The sequence below is a fragment of the Anabrus simplex genome, chromosome 5, assembly GCF_040414725.1.
Source record: "Anabrus simplex isolate iqAnaSimp1 chromosome 5, ASM4041472v1, whole genome shotgun sequence".
Lineage (NCBI taxonomy): Eukaryota > Metazoa > Arthropoda > Insecta > Orthoptera > Tettigoniidae > Anabrus > Anabrus simplex.
The window spans coordinates 229224862-229243823 of NC_090269.1; the positions used below are offsets into that span (position 1 = coordinate 229224862).

The window sequence follows — 18962 nt, forward strand, 5'->3', positions numbered from 1 at the left end:
CGTTCGCTACTACGTGCGCAGCACAGCGGCGCATTTCACATCATGAGCATACCTCAGTGACATCAGTCTACCCTGCAATTGGCATAAAGTTCTGACCACTCCTTCTTGGTGTTGCATTTGCTCTGTCAGTCAGTGTATAATAATAATGTTATTTGTTTCACGTCCCACGGCGTGGAAAGGGCGCCTTTCAAAGCTGACCAATGAAAACGATTGTTCGTCCATTTCTTGGATCGTAGTATGTAAGTGCAAATGGTTTCTAGAGGACCCGCTGCAATCGCTGTTGACGATTTGGATCGTAGTATGTAAGTGCAAATGGTTTCTAGAGGACCCGCTGCAATCGCTGTTGACGATTAAGATGCCAGATACCATACCCCCTGGACTACATTTACGAAATAAAAAACATATGCCTCAAACCAGTATCGACCCCCTCGACCTCCTGCATGCTAACCCAAAACTCTATCCACTGCACCAAATCTACAGTACGACTACCTTCTGCTGACAGAGATAGTTACCCTACATGTGGTTACAGTGTTGCCAGATTGCTACTCTTCAACGTCGTTTATCTGCAGGATATACTCGCAGGACGAACTTTTGTGAGAGACCTTTTTTTATTGCTGGCATGTGAGGAGTCGCGCTGCGACGCCCGAGTGAGCGAATTACGCTTCACCTTGTATTTCACCGTTTCGAACTAGTGGGTAATTTTACGGGGGTGTGTCTGAAATTCGGGTAATGAAAGAAGTTCGCCACGCGCTTCTGTGAGTGAGTTTTGCTGGACAACATTGGTATTGGCCTGTGGAGCAGTAACACTCGTATCAGCCTTCATGTGGTTATCCATAATCAGTTCGGTGCTGCCATATTCAATAACATGATCAAGCATGCTTGGAAGGAAGCTACATTCCCAGTTGAATGTGATGCATTTGATGGCACTGACAATAGTACCTGGGACAATCAAGTTGCTCAACTATAAACTGCGGGATGTGTTTATTGTCGTGCACATTTGTGCGTAACAGATTTCTACATCAAGACACACAAACGTATTTAAATATACGTAAGTACAGCTTAAGTTTCCTGTTGTATTCTTTATTATGCATTAACAATATTCATCAAGGGTAATAAACATGTATAATCACCGCCATGGGCATCTAAAATTGGTACAAAAAGCACCGATCAGAACTGAAGTTTCCGTTGTATTTGATTTCATACCACAATCAGTCAGGCACTTCGCGAACTTTCCTTGTCAGACCACCAGTCGTGCATCGAATGTCATTACACAACACCATCCGCACCTCAGTAGCTCCCATAGTGTTACACCCATGGATAAGATAGGAACTTCGGTAGAAAATACATTTTGCTCTGGCTGGTGCCAAAATACAGAGTCATCCATAACATAAAGAATAAATTACAGAAGTATCCTTAAATAAAATGGCAACGGGTGACCACAGCAGGGCATGTTGGGTTAAATCGATGAATTCAGCAAGGAATAATATACTGTTAAAATGATGCAAATTAAATAAATTAAATTGAGCCAAGATTCTATTAAATAAATAAATAAATACCCGTAGTGCATATACATCAATAATGCCCTTTACCGGCCAAGAGGAGTGCTGTCCATTCAAATGGCCTGTTGATATTAAGAACGTCATGTGGTTAGCGTAATAACATTCTCAGCCTACTGCTTAGCTTCCGCGACCAGCTATGCTACCTCTCGTATCATATATCCTCTAAATCAATCTCAAGAGGCTGAGGGAACCCCATTCCAGCCTTTAGCCAAGAATTGAAATCCCTGGGCAGCCAAGAAAGGAACCAGGGGCTGCAGGTAAGAGTCAGGTATATTAGCACTACTATGCTATGGAGTTGTAAATAAATAAATAAATAAATAAATAAATAAATAAATAAATAAATAAATAAATAAATAAATAAATAAATAAATAAATAAAAATACTGCGTTCCACGTCTCTTCAACTACTAGAGGTCTAAACAGCTGTGAGAGGACCAAAAATTTGCCATGGAAAGCTGGTCATTAACGGGGTCAGTCGTATTTAAGCATTCTTAATGTCGAACAACAGTGATACAACTAAATGTCGTAACATTAAGCACTAAATGAGCTAAGCAACCAGTCGAGAGAAAGAGAGAGAGAGAGATAAATAAATGAATAAATAAATAGAATAGTAAAAATGGTGTGCCATGGTTCGTATACATGCTATACGCCTAACTATTAAACAGAAAGAAAACGTGATACGTCAGACTGAAACATTACTTCATTAAAGAAAAGAAGGGTTTGATTAAAGAAAAGAAGGAAATTATTACGGAATTTTCATTAATCCCACAACTGCAGCTAAAAATATACAGCTCACTCCTAAGAGGCCTCTCACTCGGGCTACCTCCTAATGATTCCGAGTTCAAGCCATTTACAATAAAATTTAAAAGAAGGTTGCAGGTAAAATTACAGAGGCAAGGAGACGCCTTCACCTACGGCATTATTAATTATTATTCCTGCTAACAAACGACAGCCTCATTTAGGAACCACCTTCAGAGGAACTGCAAATTAGCAAAACAATGGCCCGCATTTACCACCGCTATCATTTTCAGAAACAAGAAAGAACGGGAGCAGAGGAATTAGACAAATAATAACCTTGTAAAGAAGTGCACTTAAAGGACGAGTATCCACAAGAAAATCAATACAAAAACAAGAGATGAATGACAATCAAATGCTGCTAACTGAAAATACATTTTTAATAAATTTGTGAGACTTATAGGCCGATTGCAGAAACGTCTTCCAATTTTTAAGGTTTAGGTTTCGTCTACCTAAACATGTATAAGTGTTAGGTTCTTCAGTCTACCCATACTAATTTTGAAATGAATACCTTTATAAACCATCTGAAAAAATCATATTGCATTCTATGATGCTGCTGATGATGCTTGTTGTTTAAAGGGGCCTAACGTCTAGGTCATCGGCTCCTAATGGTACGAAATGAGACGAAATGCAACGACAATTTAAAAGTACCTAAAAAATTCAACCACTGACCAGAATTCAAAACGTGATGATGAAGAGTGAATGGATGTATATGGATCCGACCTTCCCAGAAACTGTATTACTGACCAAGGGACTGCTTCCAAAGCAATATCCTGAATTGATGATGCTTGTTGCCTAAAGAGGTTCAATATCCAAGTCAACGACCCCTCATAATGGCACTTATCGCTAGTAAAGTAGAACCATGGTATTTCTCAAGTTGCGGTACTAATCATAGGTAGCGTAAACTCAGGGTGTTGCAAACATTATTGTACTACTTACAAGTATTATACGTTGTACAGGCAACGCACACCTATGGTGTTTCTCATCTAGGTGTACTGATCACGGGCGCCGGTATTCCCGTAGTGTTCTTCATATATTGGGTACTAATCACAGGCAACGCACACCCATGGCGTCGCTCGTATAGTGGTACTAATCACAGGCAACGCCCAGACCCGTGGTGTTTCTCACATTGGTACTAATCACGGGTACTGGAAACCCACAGTGAACAGCTCTCTGCTGCTACTAATCACACACCTATTGTGTACCCAACATAGTGGTGCTACTCGCAAGTAAAGGCAACCTATGATCTTTCCCGCGTGATGGTGCTAATCACAAGTAATTTCATGGTTCTAATTCAATGATCCCTTGGTCGCCCCTTTTAGTCGCCTCTTACGAGAGGCACGGAATACCGTGGATGTATTCTGCGTCTGCGTTCCCCACCCACAGAAGGTTATTGCATTCTATGCTGGAGTAGAGAGCAGCGAGGACTTCATTAAGATAAGTTCCAAAACTCAAGATTTTAAGGTTTTAAATAGAAATAAACATAAACGTGTATACATTTCTAAATATATTTCAGTGTGAGTTGATAGAAACTGAGGATGTTCTTACAAGAACGAAACAAGTCATTCCATTTCCATTGTTTCTTTTTCAGGTATGATTCAGTTACCGTATGTTTTAATTTTCAGATAGTTATTTATTTATTTCGTAATTACTGGGGCCCGGATGTTTATGCAGTAATAGGTTAGAATGCAAACTTATTGAAGCGAGTAACAAGTTGTGTCTACCTGCACGACGATAATGTTGTGAGGTTTGCATAAACATTAGGCGTTCGCCCCATTAGAACCCCTAATGTTTATGCAAACCTCACAACATTACCGTCGTGCAGGTAGACTCTACTTGTTACTCGCTTCAGTAAGTTTGCATTCTAACCTATTACTGCATGAACATCCGGGCCCTAGCAATTACATTCGGCAGACCGAAGAACATGACAGATATAAATTAACTGAGTCAAAAATGAAGAGAGATACCTTTAGATATCCCTAAAAGATGTAAACAATGTCACAAAGTTCAATTGCTTAAAAAAAATTGTTCAACGGGGCTCGATAGCTTCAGTCGCGAAAGTGTGGCCAGTACCCAGTATTTGGGAGATAGTGGGTTCGAACCTCACTGTCGGCAGCCCTGAACATGGTTTTCCGTGGTTTCCCATTTTCACACCAGGCAAATGCAGGGGCTGTACCTTAATTAAGGCCACGGCTACTTCCTTCCCACTCCTAGCCCTTTCCTGCCCCATCATCGCCGTAAGACCTATTTGTGTTAGTCCGACGTAAAGCAACTTGTAAAAAAAAATGCTCAGGTTTTGTTTTGCAATACGTCGTTTAAGTTTTAAAAACGGTTCGAAAACGGAACTCAAATGCTAATCTTCATGAGCTGCGACCGACCAATGAATAGTCATCGGTGCGGTCGCCAAACGTTAACAATTATCATACATGGTTAAACACAGGGAATAATTTCAATAATAATAATAATAATAAGAAGAAGAAGAAGAAGAAGAAGAAGAAGAAGAAGAAGAAGGATGAATTATTATTGGCTCCATCTAAATATCTCCTCTTACATTTCTTAATTATCCCCTTTTGTTAACTTCCTTCTTTTTGGTATACTGTTTCGAATACGTAATTCAGAGTGCCTTTTTCTTTACAGCAAAGCCTATGACATAACTCATTATTCAAGCAATTGGAACTACGTCATTTTTTGCCTCTGATATGTCTTAAGAGGGCCTCCGTGGCTCAGGCGGCAGCGCGTCGCCCTCTCACCGCTGGGTTCCGTGGTTAAAATCCCGGGTACTCCATGTGAGATTTGTGCAGGACAAAGCGGAGGCGAGACAGGTTTTTCTCCGGGGTACTCCGGGTTTCCCTGTCATCTTTCATTCCAGCAACACTCTCCAATATCATTTCATTTCATGTGTCATTCATTAATCATTGCCCCAGAGGAGTGTGGCAGGCCTCGGCAACCGGCACAATTCCCATCCTAGCCACTAGAAGGGGGCTTCATTCATTCCATTTCTGATCCGGTCAAATGACTGTAAACAGGCTGTGGATTTTTATTTTATAAGTATTTAGAGGGGATGGATTACCTAGTTATATTAAAGCAATAATCACCACCACCTCTAGCTTTTTCCGATCTTAGAGTCACCGAAACATCTACCAGTAATAAGGCAAATATAGATAAGAATTACCATACAGCATTCACCGACACATTAAGAACATAAAAATAAACAATATCGGATTTTTTGAACCCAGATCGAAGAATATTGTTTATATAACAGAAAACAGTGACAGGTAACAGATTATTTGAACCCAGATAGAAGAATATTGCTTATATAGCAGGAAATAGTGACAGGTAACAGAAAGGACAAGTTACTGATCGTAAGAAGGACATTTACTGCCAGTTGCCAAGTTTAAAGGGATCAAGAAGGAGCACTGCTTGGCAAGACCAGTTTTATGGGTGGAGGTCTAAGTTTAACACAATGGCAGGCGAGAATTATGGCCGAACATAACGCAACGGTGTGGTCACGAACGGTCAAGGAAAGATTCAATTGATCGCCTCCAACGCATACCGGTACCCACTGTGATGAAATTTTTTTACCGTTCTCGAGGACAGAATTTAACGACTATGCCACACTATATCCGGAAGAACGAAGAGATATATTTTCAAAAAAGCATTCGCTCGTTATGAGGCTTCTCCGGTAGTAAAACAGGATGATCTTGTTCCATTTCCCCTGAAAACAATAATCACCATCACCACACTGTCAGCTTAATTTTATCGGGATTCCTACAGCACGCCCGGCTTCCATTCTCGTACGTAAACGTAATGTTCATCAAAATACTGTCGATCGCAACTAGCAATTCACCGAGTTAACTTCCCTACATTATTATTATTATTATTATTATTATTATTATTATTATTATTATTATTATTATTATTATTATTATTATTATTATTATTATTATTATTATTATTATTATTATTATTATTATTATTATTATTATTATTATTATTATTTCCAGCGTCTACGCCTTCGGTCCTCGGGTCTCCGGTTTCAGGTCCCAACTGGGTTGATGGATTTTAATCGTAAACGGTTAATTCCTTGGCTTGGAGGGTTTAGTGTCACAATCATTCCTTCAATTCGCTCAGCACACGCATCACTATCTTCTACCACATCAGTACGCCGTTTTCCATACACGGCAGATGCTACGCACCATCGTCGGAAGTTCTGTTTTACAAGGGTTGCATCATACTAGCAACAGCCAGATGCAATTCTTCTTCATCTTATTTTTTTTCCGTCCCACTAACTACTGTTACGGTTTTCGGAGACGCCAAGGTGCCGCAAGTTAGTCCCGCTGGAGTTCTTTTGCGTGCCAGTAAATCTACTGACACGAGGCTGACGTATCTGAACACCGTTAAATACCACCGGACTGAACCAGGATCGAACCTGCTAAGTTGGGGTCAGAAAGCCAGTGCCTCAACCATCTGATCCACTTAGTCAGGTATTATTATTATTATTATTATTATTATTATTATTATTATTATTATTATTATTATTATTATTATTATTATTGGTTTTGCTAGTTGCTTTACGTCGCACCGACACAGATACGTCTTATGGCGACGATGGGACAGGATTGGCCTAGGAGTGGGAAGGAAGCGGCCGTAGCCTTAATTAAGGTACAGCCCCAGCATTTGCCTGGTGTGAAAATGGGAAACCACGGAAAACCATCTTCAGGGCTGCCGACAGTGGGGTTCGAACCTACTATCTCCCGAATACTGGATACTGGCCGCAAATTATTATTGTTATTATTATTATTACTAGGCTGCTACCGTGGGAGAAAACAGACAGCTTGAACAGTGCACTTGTTTAAATTTTTGCATTTTCTCCCTGTCATTCTGTCCGTCTAGTCAACAGTCTGGTTCGATCATCAAGTAGTACCAGCGAGGGGCAACGCATTATTCGAAAAGCATAGAAACCCATGGTGGCACTTCAATAAGGTGTACAAGTTATAAAATGAGATAGTTTGCCATTACTTCCCTCACTGATTCAGAAACTGCTGTTGTAGGCCTCCGATCCTACGAGTACTGTGAATCTCACTGCTCAACAGTTAAATACCAAACATACCTCTCCAGATTTCACATACCGTGACAGCCATAAATCAGACAAAACCTTCAGCGAAAGTTACATTTTGCACTGGTCTGTGCCAAGAGATAGATGCAAAAGACTTTTTCATCAAGAAATAGAACCAGGCTAATTCCTATCAGAATTGTTGAACAATGGACATCGCTTTCATCTTAGAAATGCTTGATTTTCACATAACGTTCAGAGATTTTGCTCAAGGTACAAGACTAAGATTTCCACAGTGTCTGCCCAACTTAACTGCTTATGAGTTGTCTATATAACCCGTCACTACAATATCACATCTAACCCGCAATAAAAACTTGTTCCGTGACGCACCTTCCTATACTGTTGTATACAGCAGCAGAGGAGCATAAAGTAAAAGTGATCAGATGGTATCGTACGCTCTGGAGCTCAAGTACAGAACGTGCGCGGCATATCTAATTACTAACTCCAAAACTCCAGCACGCAATTTATGAACCGATACGTTACAACAGAACTTAAAACATTTTATCTCCCAGGCCAGTTTCATTAAAAGGGAGGCACCCGCCCTTCACCCATCCGGTGGAACAAACAGGGCGGGGAAACTACACAAATAAACCCCCACTTACGACCATCTACAGCCGACGTTAAATGAAATGGACAGGATGTTTAAAGAGAGTATGCTGACAACGCTCTGCACAGTGGCATCAAATATTACACAGTTACAGGTATGCTTGTTGTTTTCATCAGTCTGGAGGTTGGTTTAATCCTCAAGCAGAATTCCCCAAAACTTCCACAGCAGTGCTGTAAGCAGGCGTAACAGTTCAAGTTAGAAGTGACATACAGTAGTTTAATTCGTGAAATTTATACTAAAAATAATTAAATAGTGGTCCACGAAAACTTCTAAAGACAATTCCCCATAATTCCTGAACTGAGACAAAACTTTCGAATATGAGAAATGCAGCAATAACACTGCCTTATTCAGTACCACCCAAAGCTAGGCAGTTTTCATACTACCACCTAGCAAGTGGTGATAGTTATTGTTTTGAGGGGCGAAACAGCGAGCTAATGAGGGCAACGGCTAATGGAAGGTGAGGAAGTCGAATCTGGCTTCAGGAGTTCACGATGGATGTACGATTTCGGCTTAGACCGGTGGTATTTGAAGGTGCTCAAATACTTCAGCGTCGTGCCGGTAGATTTACCAACATATCAAAAGACTCTCAAGCGACAAAATTTTACACACCTGGGCGTCTCCAAGAACCGCAAAAACCTGTAACGAAGAGAAATATTTACTTGTTTTAGTCTCTTCTCTTTCATCCTTCTATCCGGCTTTTCTTCGTTAATTCTAGCAGGTTTCCCGCTCCGACAGAATTACATTTGCGGGAAAATATTATTTTATATTTCCTAGATTTTCTAGGCATTCTCCGGGCATTATGTAAACATCCGTCATGGGGACTATGTAAAATGAAACTACGTACGAGTGTGTACCTTCGTTTCCCTTATTCACTTTGTTTTCTGCTAAGTTTTCAACTTCATCCCTGGTTTCGGTCTTATACTTTTCTTCCTTAGTCACCAAGTAGCATGGCTTATCCCCTGTGTCATCAGAACTTAAGCCCTATTAGGTTTTATCACAATTCTTGTACTTGGAGTGCTTGAGTGGGTTCAGCCTCAATTTTTCATTTTGTTCACGGCCTTCTCATTAATCTTTGTTCTCCATTTCTTGGCCATGTAATATAAGCTTCGACTCATTATTTTCTAGATCTTTTGATCTGAATTTCGGGTGTTGCTCCCCTATGAAATAAGAGTAACACGTGTGTGAAAGCTGTTTTTAGCTTTTAAGAGCAGAAAATAGAATTCTGCTAGAGATATTTTGACATGAAGTCATTTATATACATTCATTCAACTAATGCGAGTTCGAGGCCTACGAGGGCATTGCAGAGTGTAATATATTGTTGTCCGGGCTATTGACACGCATAATTCATACTTTGAATCACTTATAGGAAAGATAGAATCATCAAATTCTACTCGATCATTGGCCCACACAGTAGCCACATATCAGAGAAATGCTATGTTTGTAGCCGTCACATAATTATCCGATACTAACTCAATATGAACCATGAATAGATGAGATACGAGAAAATAACATAGGACCAGATTTTTAGACCCTTAAATACGGTGTCTTATGGTACAATCCGTTTGTCGATATGACGTACCGTTTAGCAGCAGTTAATCTGTAAATGAAGGTCTGCAATATTTTAAACAAGCATGTACTTGTGTATGCCAATGTATATACATGCACTGATGTCGATTTGTAGCGATCAAGAAAGGGTGTGTCTCTGCTATAGTAATCAGTACTCCCCATCGACTTTGACTGGCAGTAGAAATGGTCCTTCACCAACTCCTGTGCAAGTGGCATTAGTAAGGGGGGGGGCACCATTGTAATGATTAACTCCCTTCTCGATTTCACTTATAATAACAACAGCACAACTCAATTTTTACTGGCAGTAGGGAAGTTACCTGGCATTATAATAAAAACTCCTCAACTGTAATCTGTCTGGAAGTAGGAAAGGGGGCCTGACATTGTAACGAAAACTTCGCAAATCAATTGAGACCCCGCATTAGTCAATGTGGCCTGCCATTGTAATGTAAACTTCCCAACTCGATTGTGAATGGCAGTAGGCAAGTGAGCCTGCCATTATCATCACAACTCCGCAATTCACACTTAACATTGGAAACAACGTACGGGGACCTGCCCATGCAGTTTCTCGGATAACGCTGAGAGACATGCGATTTAAAAAAAATATATTCACTGCATGTACAGTAATTTACTTCGATATCCGTAAACAATGTAGAATACAGCAGCGAAGCACGGGTGCATTTGCCAGTTGCTAAATAGACTTGATTTAATTTTTGGTTCATGTTTTGTCCAGCCATTTACCCGGCACGCTACATTCCCACTCTGGACCACGGAAATTCATGTAATAATAATAATAATAATAATAATAATAATAATAATAATAATAATAATAATAATAATAATAATAATAATCGTATGGTCTGAGTAACCACGTGCAGGCATTGCGATTTGACGCCGTCTAGGCTGTCTGTGCATCATTTTCGACGTTCCATTTTACTCCACTGGATGGCAGAGTAAACCAGGTCTCTTCTGTGCGATCTACGGCTGAGCCCTTAGCTAATTTTGTCGGGTAAACTCCAAATGTGTCACCACAGATATTTTGCATGACGACATCAAACGGCATGGAGAGATGAATGAACTTCTTTCCGCCCTTCAAAACTACGACGATCTCTGCTGGGTTTGAACCCACAATCTTGGGATCCGGTGATTGACACAGCCAGCCTTTATTGAAGGTGGAGGGCTGAATTTTGCCACGAAAACGGGTTATTTAATATGCCAGTAAATGTTCTGATCAATACCACCATACTGTGTCAATCTTCCTTTATCTAGCCAATTTCTTCATTCCTTAGTTAAATCATTTCGAGCGGCTACTGGCAGTCTGGTTCAGCCCTTGTAAGGCAGATCACCTGACGAGGGTGGGCGGCATCTGCTGTATATAGGAAACTGCGTGTTATTGTGGTGAACGATAGAGTTATGTGTGTGGTTTACGAGTTGCACGGATGTTGGGAAGAGCACAAACACACAGTCCCCGAGCCAAAGGAACTAAATATTTAAGATTAAAATCCCTGAATGGACCGGGAATAGAACCGAAGACCAGAACGGTGATCATATATTGAGTGAGCCGGACACATCGTTGTTCGTCTTCTCACAAAAAAGAAGTACTAAACGTGTCATCCTTGAGCCTTGACCTGCCAAGAGGACTGCTGCGCACTCATAAGGCCTGCTGACATTGTTGATGGTAGTATTATACTCCTTTGAGAAATTAAATTAGTGAGTTAGGTGAATATCTCTTCAAACATTATGAAAAATCACTCAGACGAAACTTGTAAAATTCCGAGTAACATTGTATCTGATCATTTCAAATATATTCTTATCACAATAATAATAATTCTGCCGATATCTGCAAACACTCATAATCAACCAGGATAGAATTCAAAAGAAGTAATTCCGATACTGGAAAAAAATTCAGCCAAGCTTCCAAGGAACGCCAATAACATTTAAGTCAAATTTACAAAATCTTCATCTCGGATATGATACGCATTACACCTGGACAAAACACACTACGCCAATTCATCTAAGAGTTTTCGCTTCTCTGCATTCACTTGAAATGTTCTAGGCCATCTCTCCATTAAATATGAGAGCGTTGCCTGTACGAAGTCTAATATCATCTATATTGGACTATGGTGACATAATATATAACGCCAACTGTAAGCTTAGCGCTAAACTTCAGCAAGCTTATGTTGCTCGCGTTCGTTTTATTCGAAATACGACCAGGTATTACCTTATATCAGCCTGTCTCAGAATGCTGCCGTAGTTATATTCATCACGGACAAGTAACTTGTTTTATGACTTACATGTCCATAGCATTCTCCGAACTGGCACAATGAGTTATCTGAAAGCAAAAATTGGCTATTTGCACTCCCTATAGAGTACCACTACAAGGTGACGAACATCAATGTGTAACTCCAAACTACTCCACAAACTATGATAATTAGTTAATATCTGCAGTCATAAGCTCTTGGAATTCCTTTTCGGTTGTAATCGAATTAGAATTACCAATTAGAATGAACAATGTGCCGACACCTTGTTTCACCCTCCCGCTACATCATCATCATCATCATCATCATCATCCTATATCCATGAGCGCACGTCACCGATGGGCGTCAAATAGAAAGACTAGCACCAGGTGAGTGAACATATCCTCAGTTATTCCCGGCATTGAAATCCATACGCTAAATTACCATAATAATTCTTACTGTCGTTTTCAAGAATATATGTGTTGTGTTAAATGTATCAATGTCTTTACCAAAGAAAACTAATGAAATCAGCTAAATATGACTATTTTTGTTGCCAGAACGAAAGCGGAGAAGTAGTTATAACGCCCTTATACCGATATTATCACAAGAATGTCTACCATCAATCTACCATCAAACCGTACAATACCTTGCTCAAGAGATGGTCGACCCTTGGAGAAATCAAAGCATCGCTCAGGTGGTAAGCCATATACTTGTGCGGCACGCAGCGAAGATTTAATAAATAATGTTACTGGCTTTACGTCCCATTAACTACTTTTACGGTTTTCGGAGACGCCGAGGTGCCTGCATTTGGTCTCGCAGAAGTTATTTTACGTGCCAGTAAATATACCGACACGAGGCTGATGTATTTGAGCTCCTTCAAATACCACCGGACTGAGCCAGAAACGAACCTGCCAAGCTGGATGAGAAGACCAGCGCCTCAGCCATTCCGCTCGGCGTAGCGAAGATTTAATCTGTCACAGATGTTAGAACGTTTATTTCAGACATGAATCTCATACCCGTGCATTTACATAAAAATGTTTCTTTGCAGATACATTAAGAGTTCATTCTGCTTTGATTGTGATTCAACCATATTAACTCAGGAAAACATGGTCATTCAAGTAAGCAACCATATTATGCAGTGTAATAATAATAATAATAAAATAATAATGTTATTTGCTTTATGTCTCACTAACACTTTGTATTATGTAGTTTATCATTCAGTTTGATACGTATGACAACATTCGAGTCTTTATGTTTAAAAAGTACGTTATTTTATGCGTTATACTCTTATGTACTGAAAACCCTATTATTCACAATAATAATAATAATAATAATAATAATAATAATAATAATAATAATAATAATAATAATAATAATAATAATAATAATAATCGTATGACTTGCGCTACCATGTAGGGCCTACAGGCATTTTGATTTCACACCATTTAATTGCCTTCGCGTTAATTTCGTCTTACAGTTTTAATCTACCATACGACAAGGAAGCGGAGCTCGCCTAGTTAATTTTGTTGGGTAAACATGAGCTGCGTCTCCAGAGATCTTTCAGATGCCCGTTTGAACACGCGGTCTTGGGAAAAGGTGGCCGACTCCCTACCACTGATCCACGGAGGGAGCACTAATTTCCCAAACACGCTGTATATAACTAGACAACTGCATTCGTATTTCGAGGTTATCAACTCATTCTTGACGTAAGGATTTCGAATCTCAAAATACATTTTACATCGCCTTCCAGAGAAATGAAGCACATAATTCCATAACAAACAGGGAGAACAACAAGAAGACAATTTCTCAAGTGAAAGATTCCGCACTGCTTGCTTAGTCTGTCGTATACTCTCTACATTGAAGAGATATCACCCTTAGATACTTATCATCAGTTTTCACTCTCTTAAGTACACGAGCAATGATTAAGGGTGGAAAAAACAACAACGGCAAAACAAATCAATAGCGGAGTAAGTGGAGATCTTGAAAGGGAAGACAAGAATGGTGGAGTCGTCTCCGACCAGATTACCTGCGCCCTGCCTCGAGGTAACACAAAGCTTTGACAAACAGGACCTGCAGCTGACGTATCTTTCTCTGGCTGCAGCTAAGGTTCAGGTCAATGTGATACTAGCAGACAGGCCAAGGAAAACATACATAGAAACTAAATTCTGTCTCCAGAAACGGAGAAATTTCAATAGAATACATTGCACTACAAAGACCCTAATACTCTAATAGCATAATTTTACAGCGTATACGTCATACAAGCGAGAATAGTTGTTGATTCAGGCTAACTGCGGGAAGTCCTTTGTTTCGGAATAAATTACTTGCGATCGTCTGATTAAGGGAATTAAACACTGCACGACACACCTGTACTGGCACCTTCATGTAGCACATACCTCTGTAAATGGACATTATTTTACAGATCCATTTCATTTTGCAGAAGAGGAATTTTAAACAGCGGATACGTCGAATCCTGGACAATGGTGCCTAACACACGCACACATCTGAAGAGTGAGGGTAAGTGGAGAGAGCGAAGTACGGGATATCTATCATCAACGAAACACACGCTGAGGGGAAGGTACTTGCTTCCCCGCCTGCCCACACGTCCCCCTGGCTAGACAATGAAGAGAGAAGGGAATGAGGGCTCCTTCAAGACAACGGACGTACTGTGTATTGCCTCACTGATGGTCAAATTCTCCTGTTTCCTTGTAATTCTGGTGTGCGAAGACTGGCTGAAATGTTGGCAGTATCGACCATGACTTCATTATCAAACATCGCGCTCAACCATTGTAGGAACGAATGACCCTTATTTTCGTCAATATAGACCCTATTAAATTAAACTACTTTAATACTCTTGCTAGCACTGTCAAGAAGAATTAATATACTTTGCACTAAAATATGCACGGATATCAAATTTGAACACTTTGGGAGTGGCGACCCCATCGTACTAATAGCATGTATCTGCTTCATTCATTTCATCCCTGACCCGGTCAATGACTGGAAAACAGGTTGTAGGTTTTCATTTTCATTTTTCATCAAATTTGAACGCAAGCGATTAGATTGAACCGAACTTGTCAGAGAAAGCAGCCATTTCCGCGGAAGTCGACGTGCTGGAACTGGCCTATCGACCGATTCAAAACTCCTACAACAAACGATATCTGTATCGAAATCTGAAGGTGAGAAATTATACGCAGCCATCCGCCCGATGATCTGGATGTCGTGAAGTGTTTATCACTGCATCAAAAACAGACTTGCTTGAAAAACTGGAAGTCAGAGCTCTACTCCCGCACAAAAAGGCTCTTAAATTCTTTAGGAAAATGAGGGTAGCTTTTTATGGTCATGTAGCAAGATTGTCTCCCAACCATCTGTTCAACTTCTGGCGAAACAAGAAAGTCCGTACCACAAGGCTGGCGGGGACTGAGAAGGGCATAGAAGAATTGGAGCTGACGGAGTCACAAAACACGTAGGCTGTGAAAGAGATCCTGAAGGAAGTTCATTGTTATCATGAAAATCCTCTTAAGAAGACAAGTATCCCACACCCTCCCCAATCGGAGGAAGAGGATACACCGTGAGAAGATGCGACAATACCGGGCAATGTCCAGTGGTTGAATAGCTTTTTCTAATAAATAAATAAATAAATAAATAAATAAATAAATAAATAAATAAATAAATAAATAAATAAATAAATAAGATGAAAGAAACTTCAGCGTCTATCTGTCTATTACTTGAACAGGAAGGCCTTAACGCGTTTTGTGGCATTTTGTGTCGAAAAGGTCTAAAACATAAATTACTGTCGAAATGTCAGATAATTTAATTTGTACAACACCCATGAAAAACGACCGATGTGATTTACTTTACTGACGGGCTTTCATAATAATGAGTTATGTGCGGAGTTACACAACGCAAGCTCGACATCCTGCTAGCCAGATCGTAGCCAACTCCATAAGTTTATAGTTCATTCTTACAACCCTTCTTTTTCGAGGATTACAGAAATATTAATTGCCGTTGTCACGGAGATATTGTGGAGAGCAGAGGTGAAAGAAGGTGCGGGTATGAATGGGTGGATATAGAAGAGTCAAAAGATCAATTTAAAACTTTAAAATTCGAACTATATTTCTTCTTTATATCCTTTGGTTTCTTTTCAAACGTTTGACTTTACAAAATTCAGGTACACCTGGCGAGTTGGGCATGCGGTTAGGGGCACACAGCTGTTAGCTTGCATCCGGGAGATAGTGGGTTCGAATCCCATTGTCGGCAGCCCTGAAGATGGTTTTCCGTGGTTTCCCATTTTCACACCAGGCAAACGCTTAAGTAAGGCCACGGCCGCTTCCTTCCCATTCCTAGACCTTTCCTATTCCTTCGTCGCCATAAGACCTATCTGTGTCAGTGCGACGTAAAGCAAATTTAAAAAAAATCAGGTACAACATTTTAGCTCATAAGCTAGGGCAACAATTTTAGAAAATCAGAACAATCAACTAATAATAAATTAGCAACCTTGACCTTGAAGCTCCCTAATAACAATTTTACCTGAGCACTACTGCTCCTTTCAATCAACAGTCAAGGAGATTGTTTGTTTTTAGATTTTATCAAAGTACTCGTAGATAGGCTGTACACTCGAGATCTTTAGTATCTCGCGGCCAGAAATATTCATTCAGGTAAGAAATCAGTACAGGCCTCAGAACCACCCAGTACCTGCTTACACACATATCCATTAGATGCGGAATACATGCACACATCTGAAGAGTGAGGGGAGATGGAGAGAGGGAAGTACTGGTTTTCTATCATGAACGAAACACACACGGAGGGGAAGGTACTTGCTTCTCCGCCTGCCCACACGTCTCCCCGGCTAGACAATGAACAGAGAAGGGAATGAGGGCAAGAACCTCACGGATCATTCAAGGCAATGGACGTACTGTGTATGTCAACTCAATGAGGGTCAAATTCACCTGTTTCTTTGTAATTCTTGTGTACGAAGGCTGGCTGAAATGTTAGCAGTATCCACCATGACTTTATTATCAAATGTCACCGCGCTCAACCATTGTAGGAAAGGATGACCTTTATTTTCGTCAATATAGGCCACATTAAATTAAACTACTTTAATGTTCTTGCGAGCACTGTCAAAAGAAGAATTAATATACTTTACACTAAAATATGCACGGATATCCAGTATAGTATAGTTTCTGGAAATACAGATCTACGCCCGTTACTTCTCGACTATTGTAATCGACTGCAGCTCCGACATTGAGCAAGAGTATTCCCGACGAGTTTCAACCTTAAAGTCAAGAACCATTCAAACACTGGAAATGAACTCAGTTGATTATAATATTAAAAATAAGTGATTTTATTTTAAATACCGGTTGTTGATTATGCAGTTTGTGAAATTTATCTGGGGAATGGAGTGATTGAAGATGGGTTAATGTTTATTAATAATAATAATGCTATTTGTTTTACGTCCCACTAACTACTCTTTTACGGTTTTCGGAGACGCCGAGGTGCCGAAATTTAGTCCCGCAGGAGTTCTTTTACGTGCCAGTAAATCTACCGACACGAGGCTGACGTATTTGAGCACCTTCAAATACCACCGGACTGAGGCAGGATCGAACCTGCCAAGTTGGGGTCAGAAGGCCAGCGCCTTAACCGTCTGAGCCACTCAGCCCGGCTTAATGTTTATTTGGATGTCTTGTTTATCATGATTGTTCATGATTGTTCCTCATTCGGAGATGCTTAGCTGAAAATCGATAGGTACAATAACAACATATAGACGTATGTCATTATGATACGTCACATGTAATTAGCATATTATAGTGTGGTAGAACGAAAAGATATGTAAGATAGTAAAGGCTGGGTATGGGATTCTCCATTGTTTTTGTTATGCATATCTTTTAGATAGACGTAGTAATTCCGAATACTTAGAAAATTGCGGAAATTGTAACAATCATGAATATTTCCGTTATTATTCTCCATAAAAGATATGAAACTACACTTTGCACAACTGTTAGTATGTACAATTTCTTCGATACAGCTAATAATCTCTGAGACATTTTGCTATTTCCTATTTCGACCCTCTTAACACTGCTAAACCACCGATACTAGTCAAATAATTTAGAGCCTAGTACTTCACTGAACTTAAATAACGAATTTAGAGAAATTCCGTTCAGCTGGTTTTCAGCAATGTCACCACGTACAAATAAAATAAAAAATAAATAAATAAATAAATAAATAAATAAATAAATAAATAAATAAATAAATAAATAAATAAATAAATAAATAAATAAATAATAGACAGATTTGTTTTCGATTTTAGTACACATAATAATAGCAATGGCTTATGGAGGCCTAGTGCAGGTCTTTCGAGCTGACTCCCATGAACAGACTGAGCATCTATGTGTACGCGGCCGTACAAAGGATGATCTAATGTTGAAGACGGCATAAACATCAGTCCTCGAGCTAATTTGCATAAGCAACGTGAGTCAAAATCTTCCACCCAGCCGGGAATCGAACCCTGGACCCTTGGACCCAGGAAATATCACAATATGAAGATAAAGTTGAAACTCAAGGGAAAAAATTGGGGCAAATATTCGTTTATACGTAGGGGATTTAGGGATTGGAATAATTTACCAAGGGAGGTGTTCAATAAATTTCCAAATTCTTTGCAATGATTGAAGAAAAGGTTAGGAAAACAACAGGTAGGGTATCTGCCATCTGGGCGACTGCCTTAAATGCAGATCAATGTTGCCTGATTGATTGATTGATTGATTGACTGATTGATTGATTGATTGATTGATTGATTGATTGATTGATTGATTGATTGATTGATTGATTGATTGATTGATTGATTGATTGATTGATTGATTGATTGATTGATTGATTTAAGGCAGCATTCTAATCAGTTAACTACGGCACCGTACTTTGTACATCTAATCAGAGATAAAAACGAGGAATACTGCAAAAATGTGAATGTAAAATTACAATTTTAATTACATAGATTGTGTACGAGAATGAAGTGTTTGTTGTCGGTTCGTAGATCATTCTAGCAGTTCGTTTCTTCTTGCCGTGTTCCATCTAGCAGAACAGTACTACTAGATCGCTTAA

General features: G+C 39.7%; 1 protein-coding gene across 3 annotated transcripts in view; it reads right to left on the reverse strand.

The window, feature by feature from the left end:
• LOC136873924 (multiple PDZ domain protein) overlaps positions 1-18962 on the reverse strand; it is a 2156217-nt gene that overhangs the window by 1796449 nt on the left and 340806 nt on the right. The window lies entirely within an intron of this gene.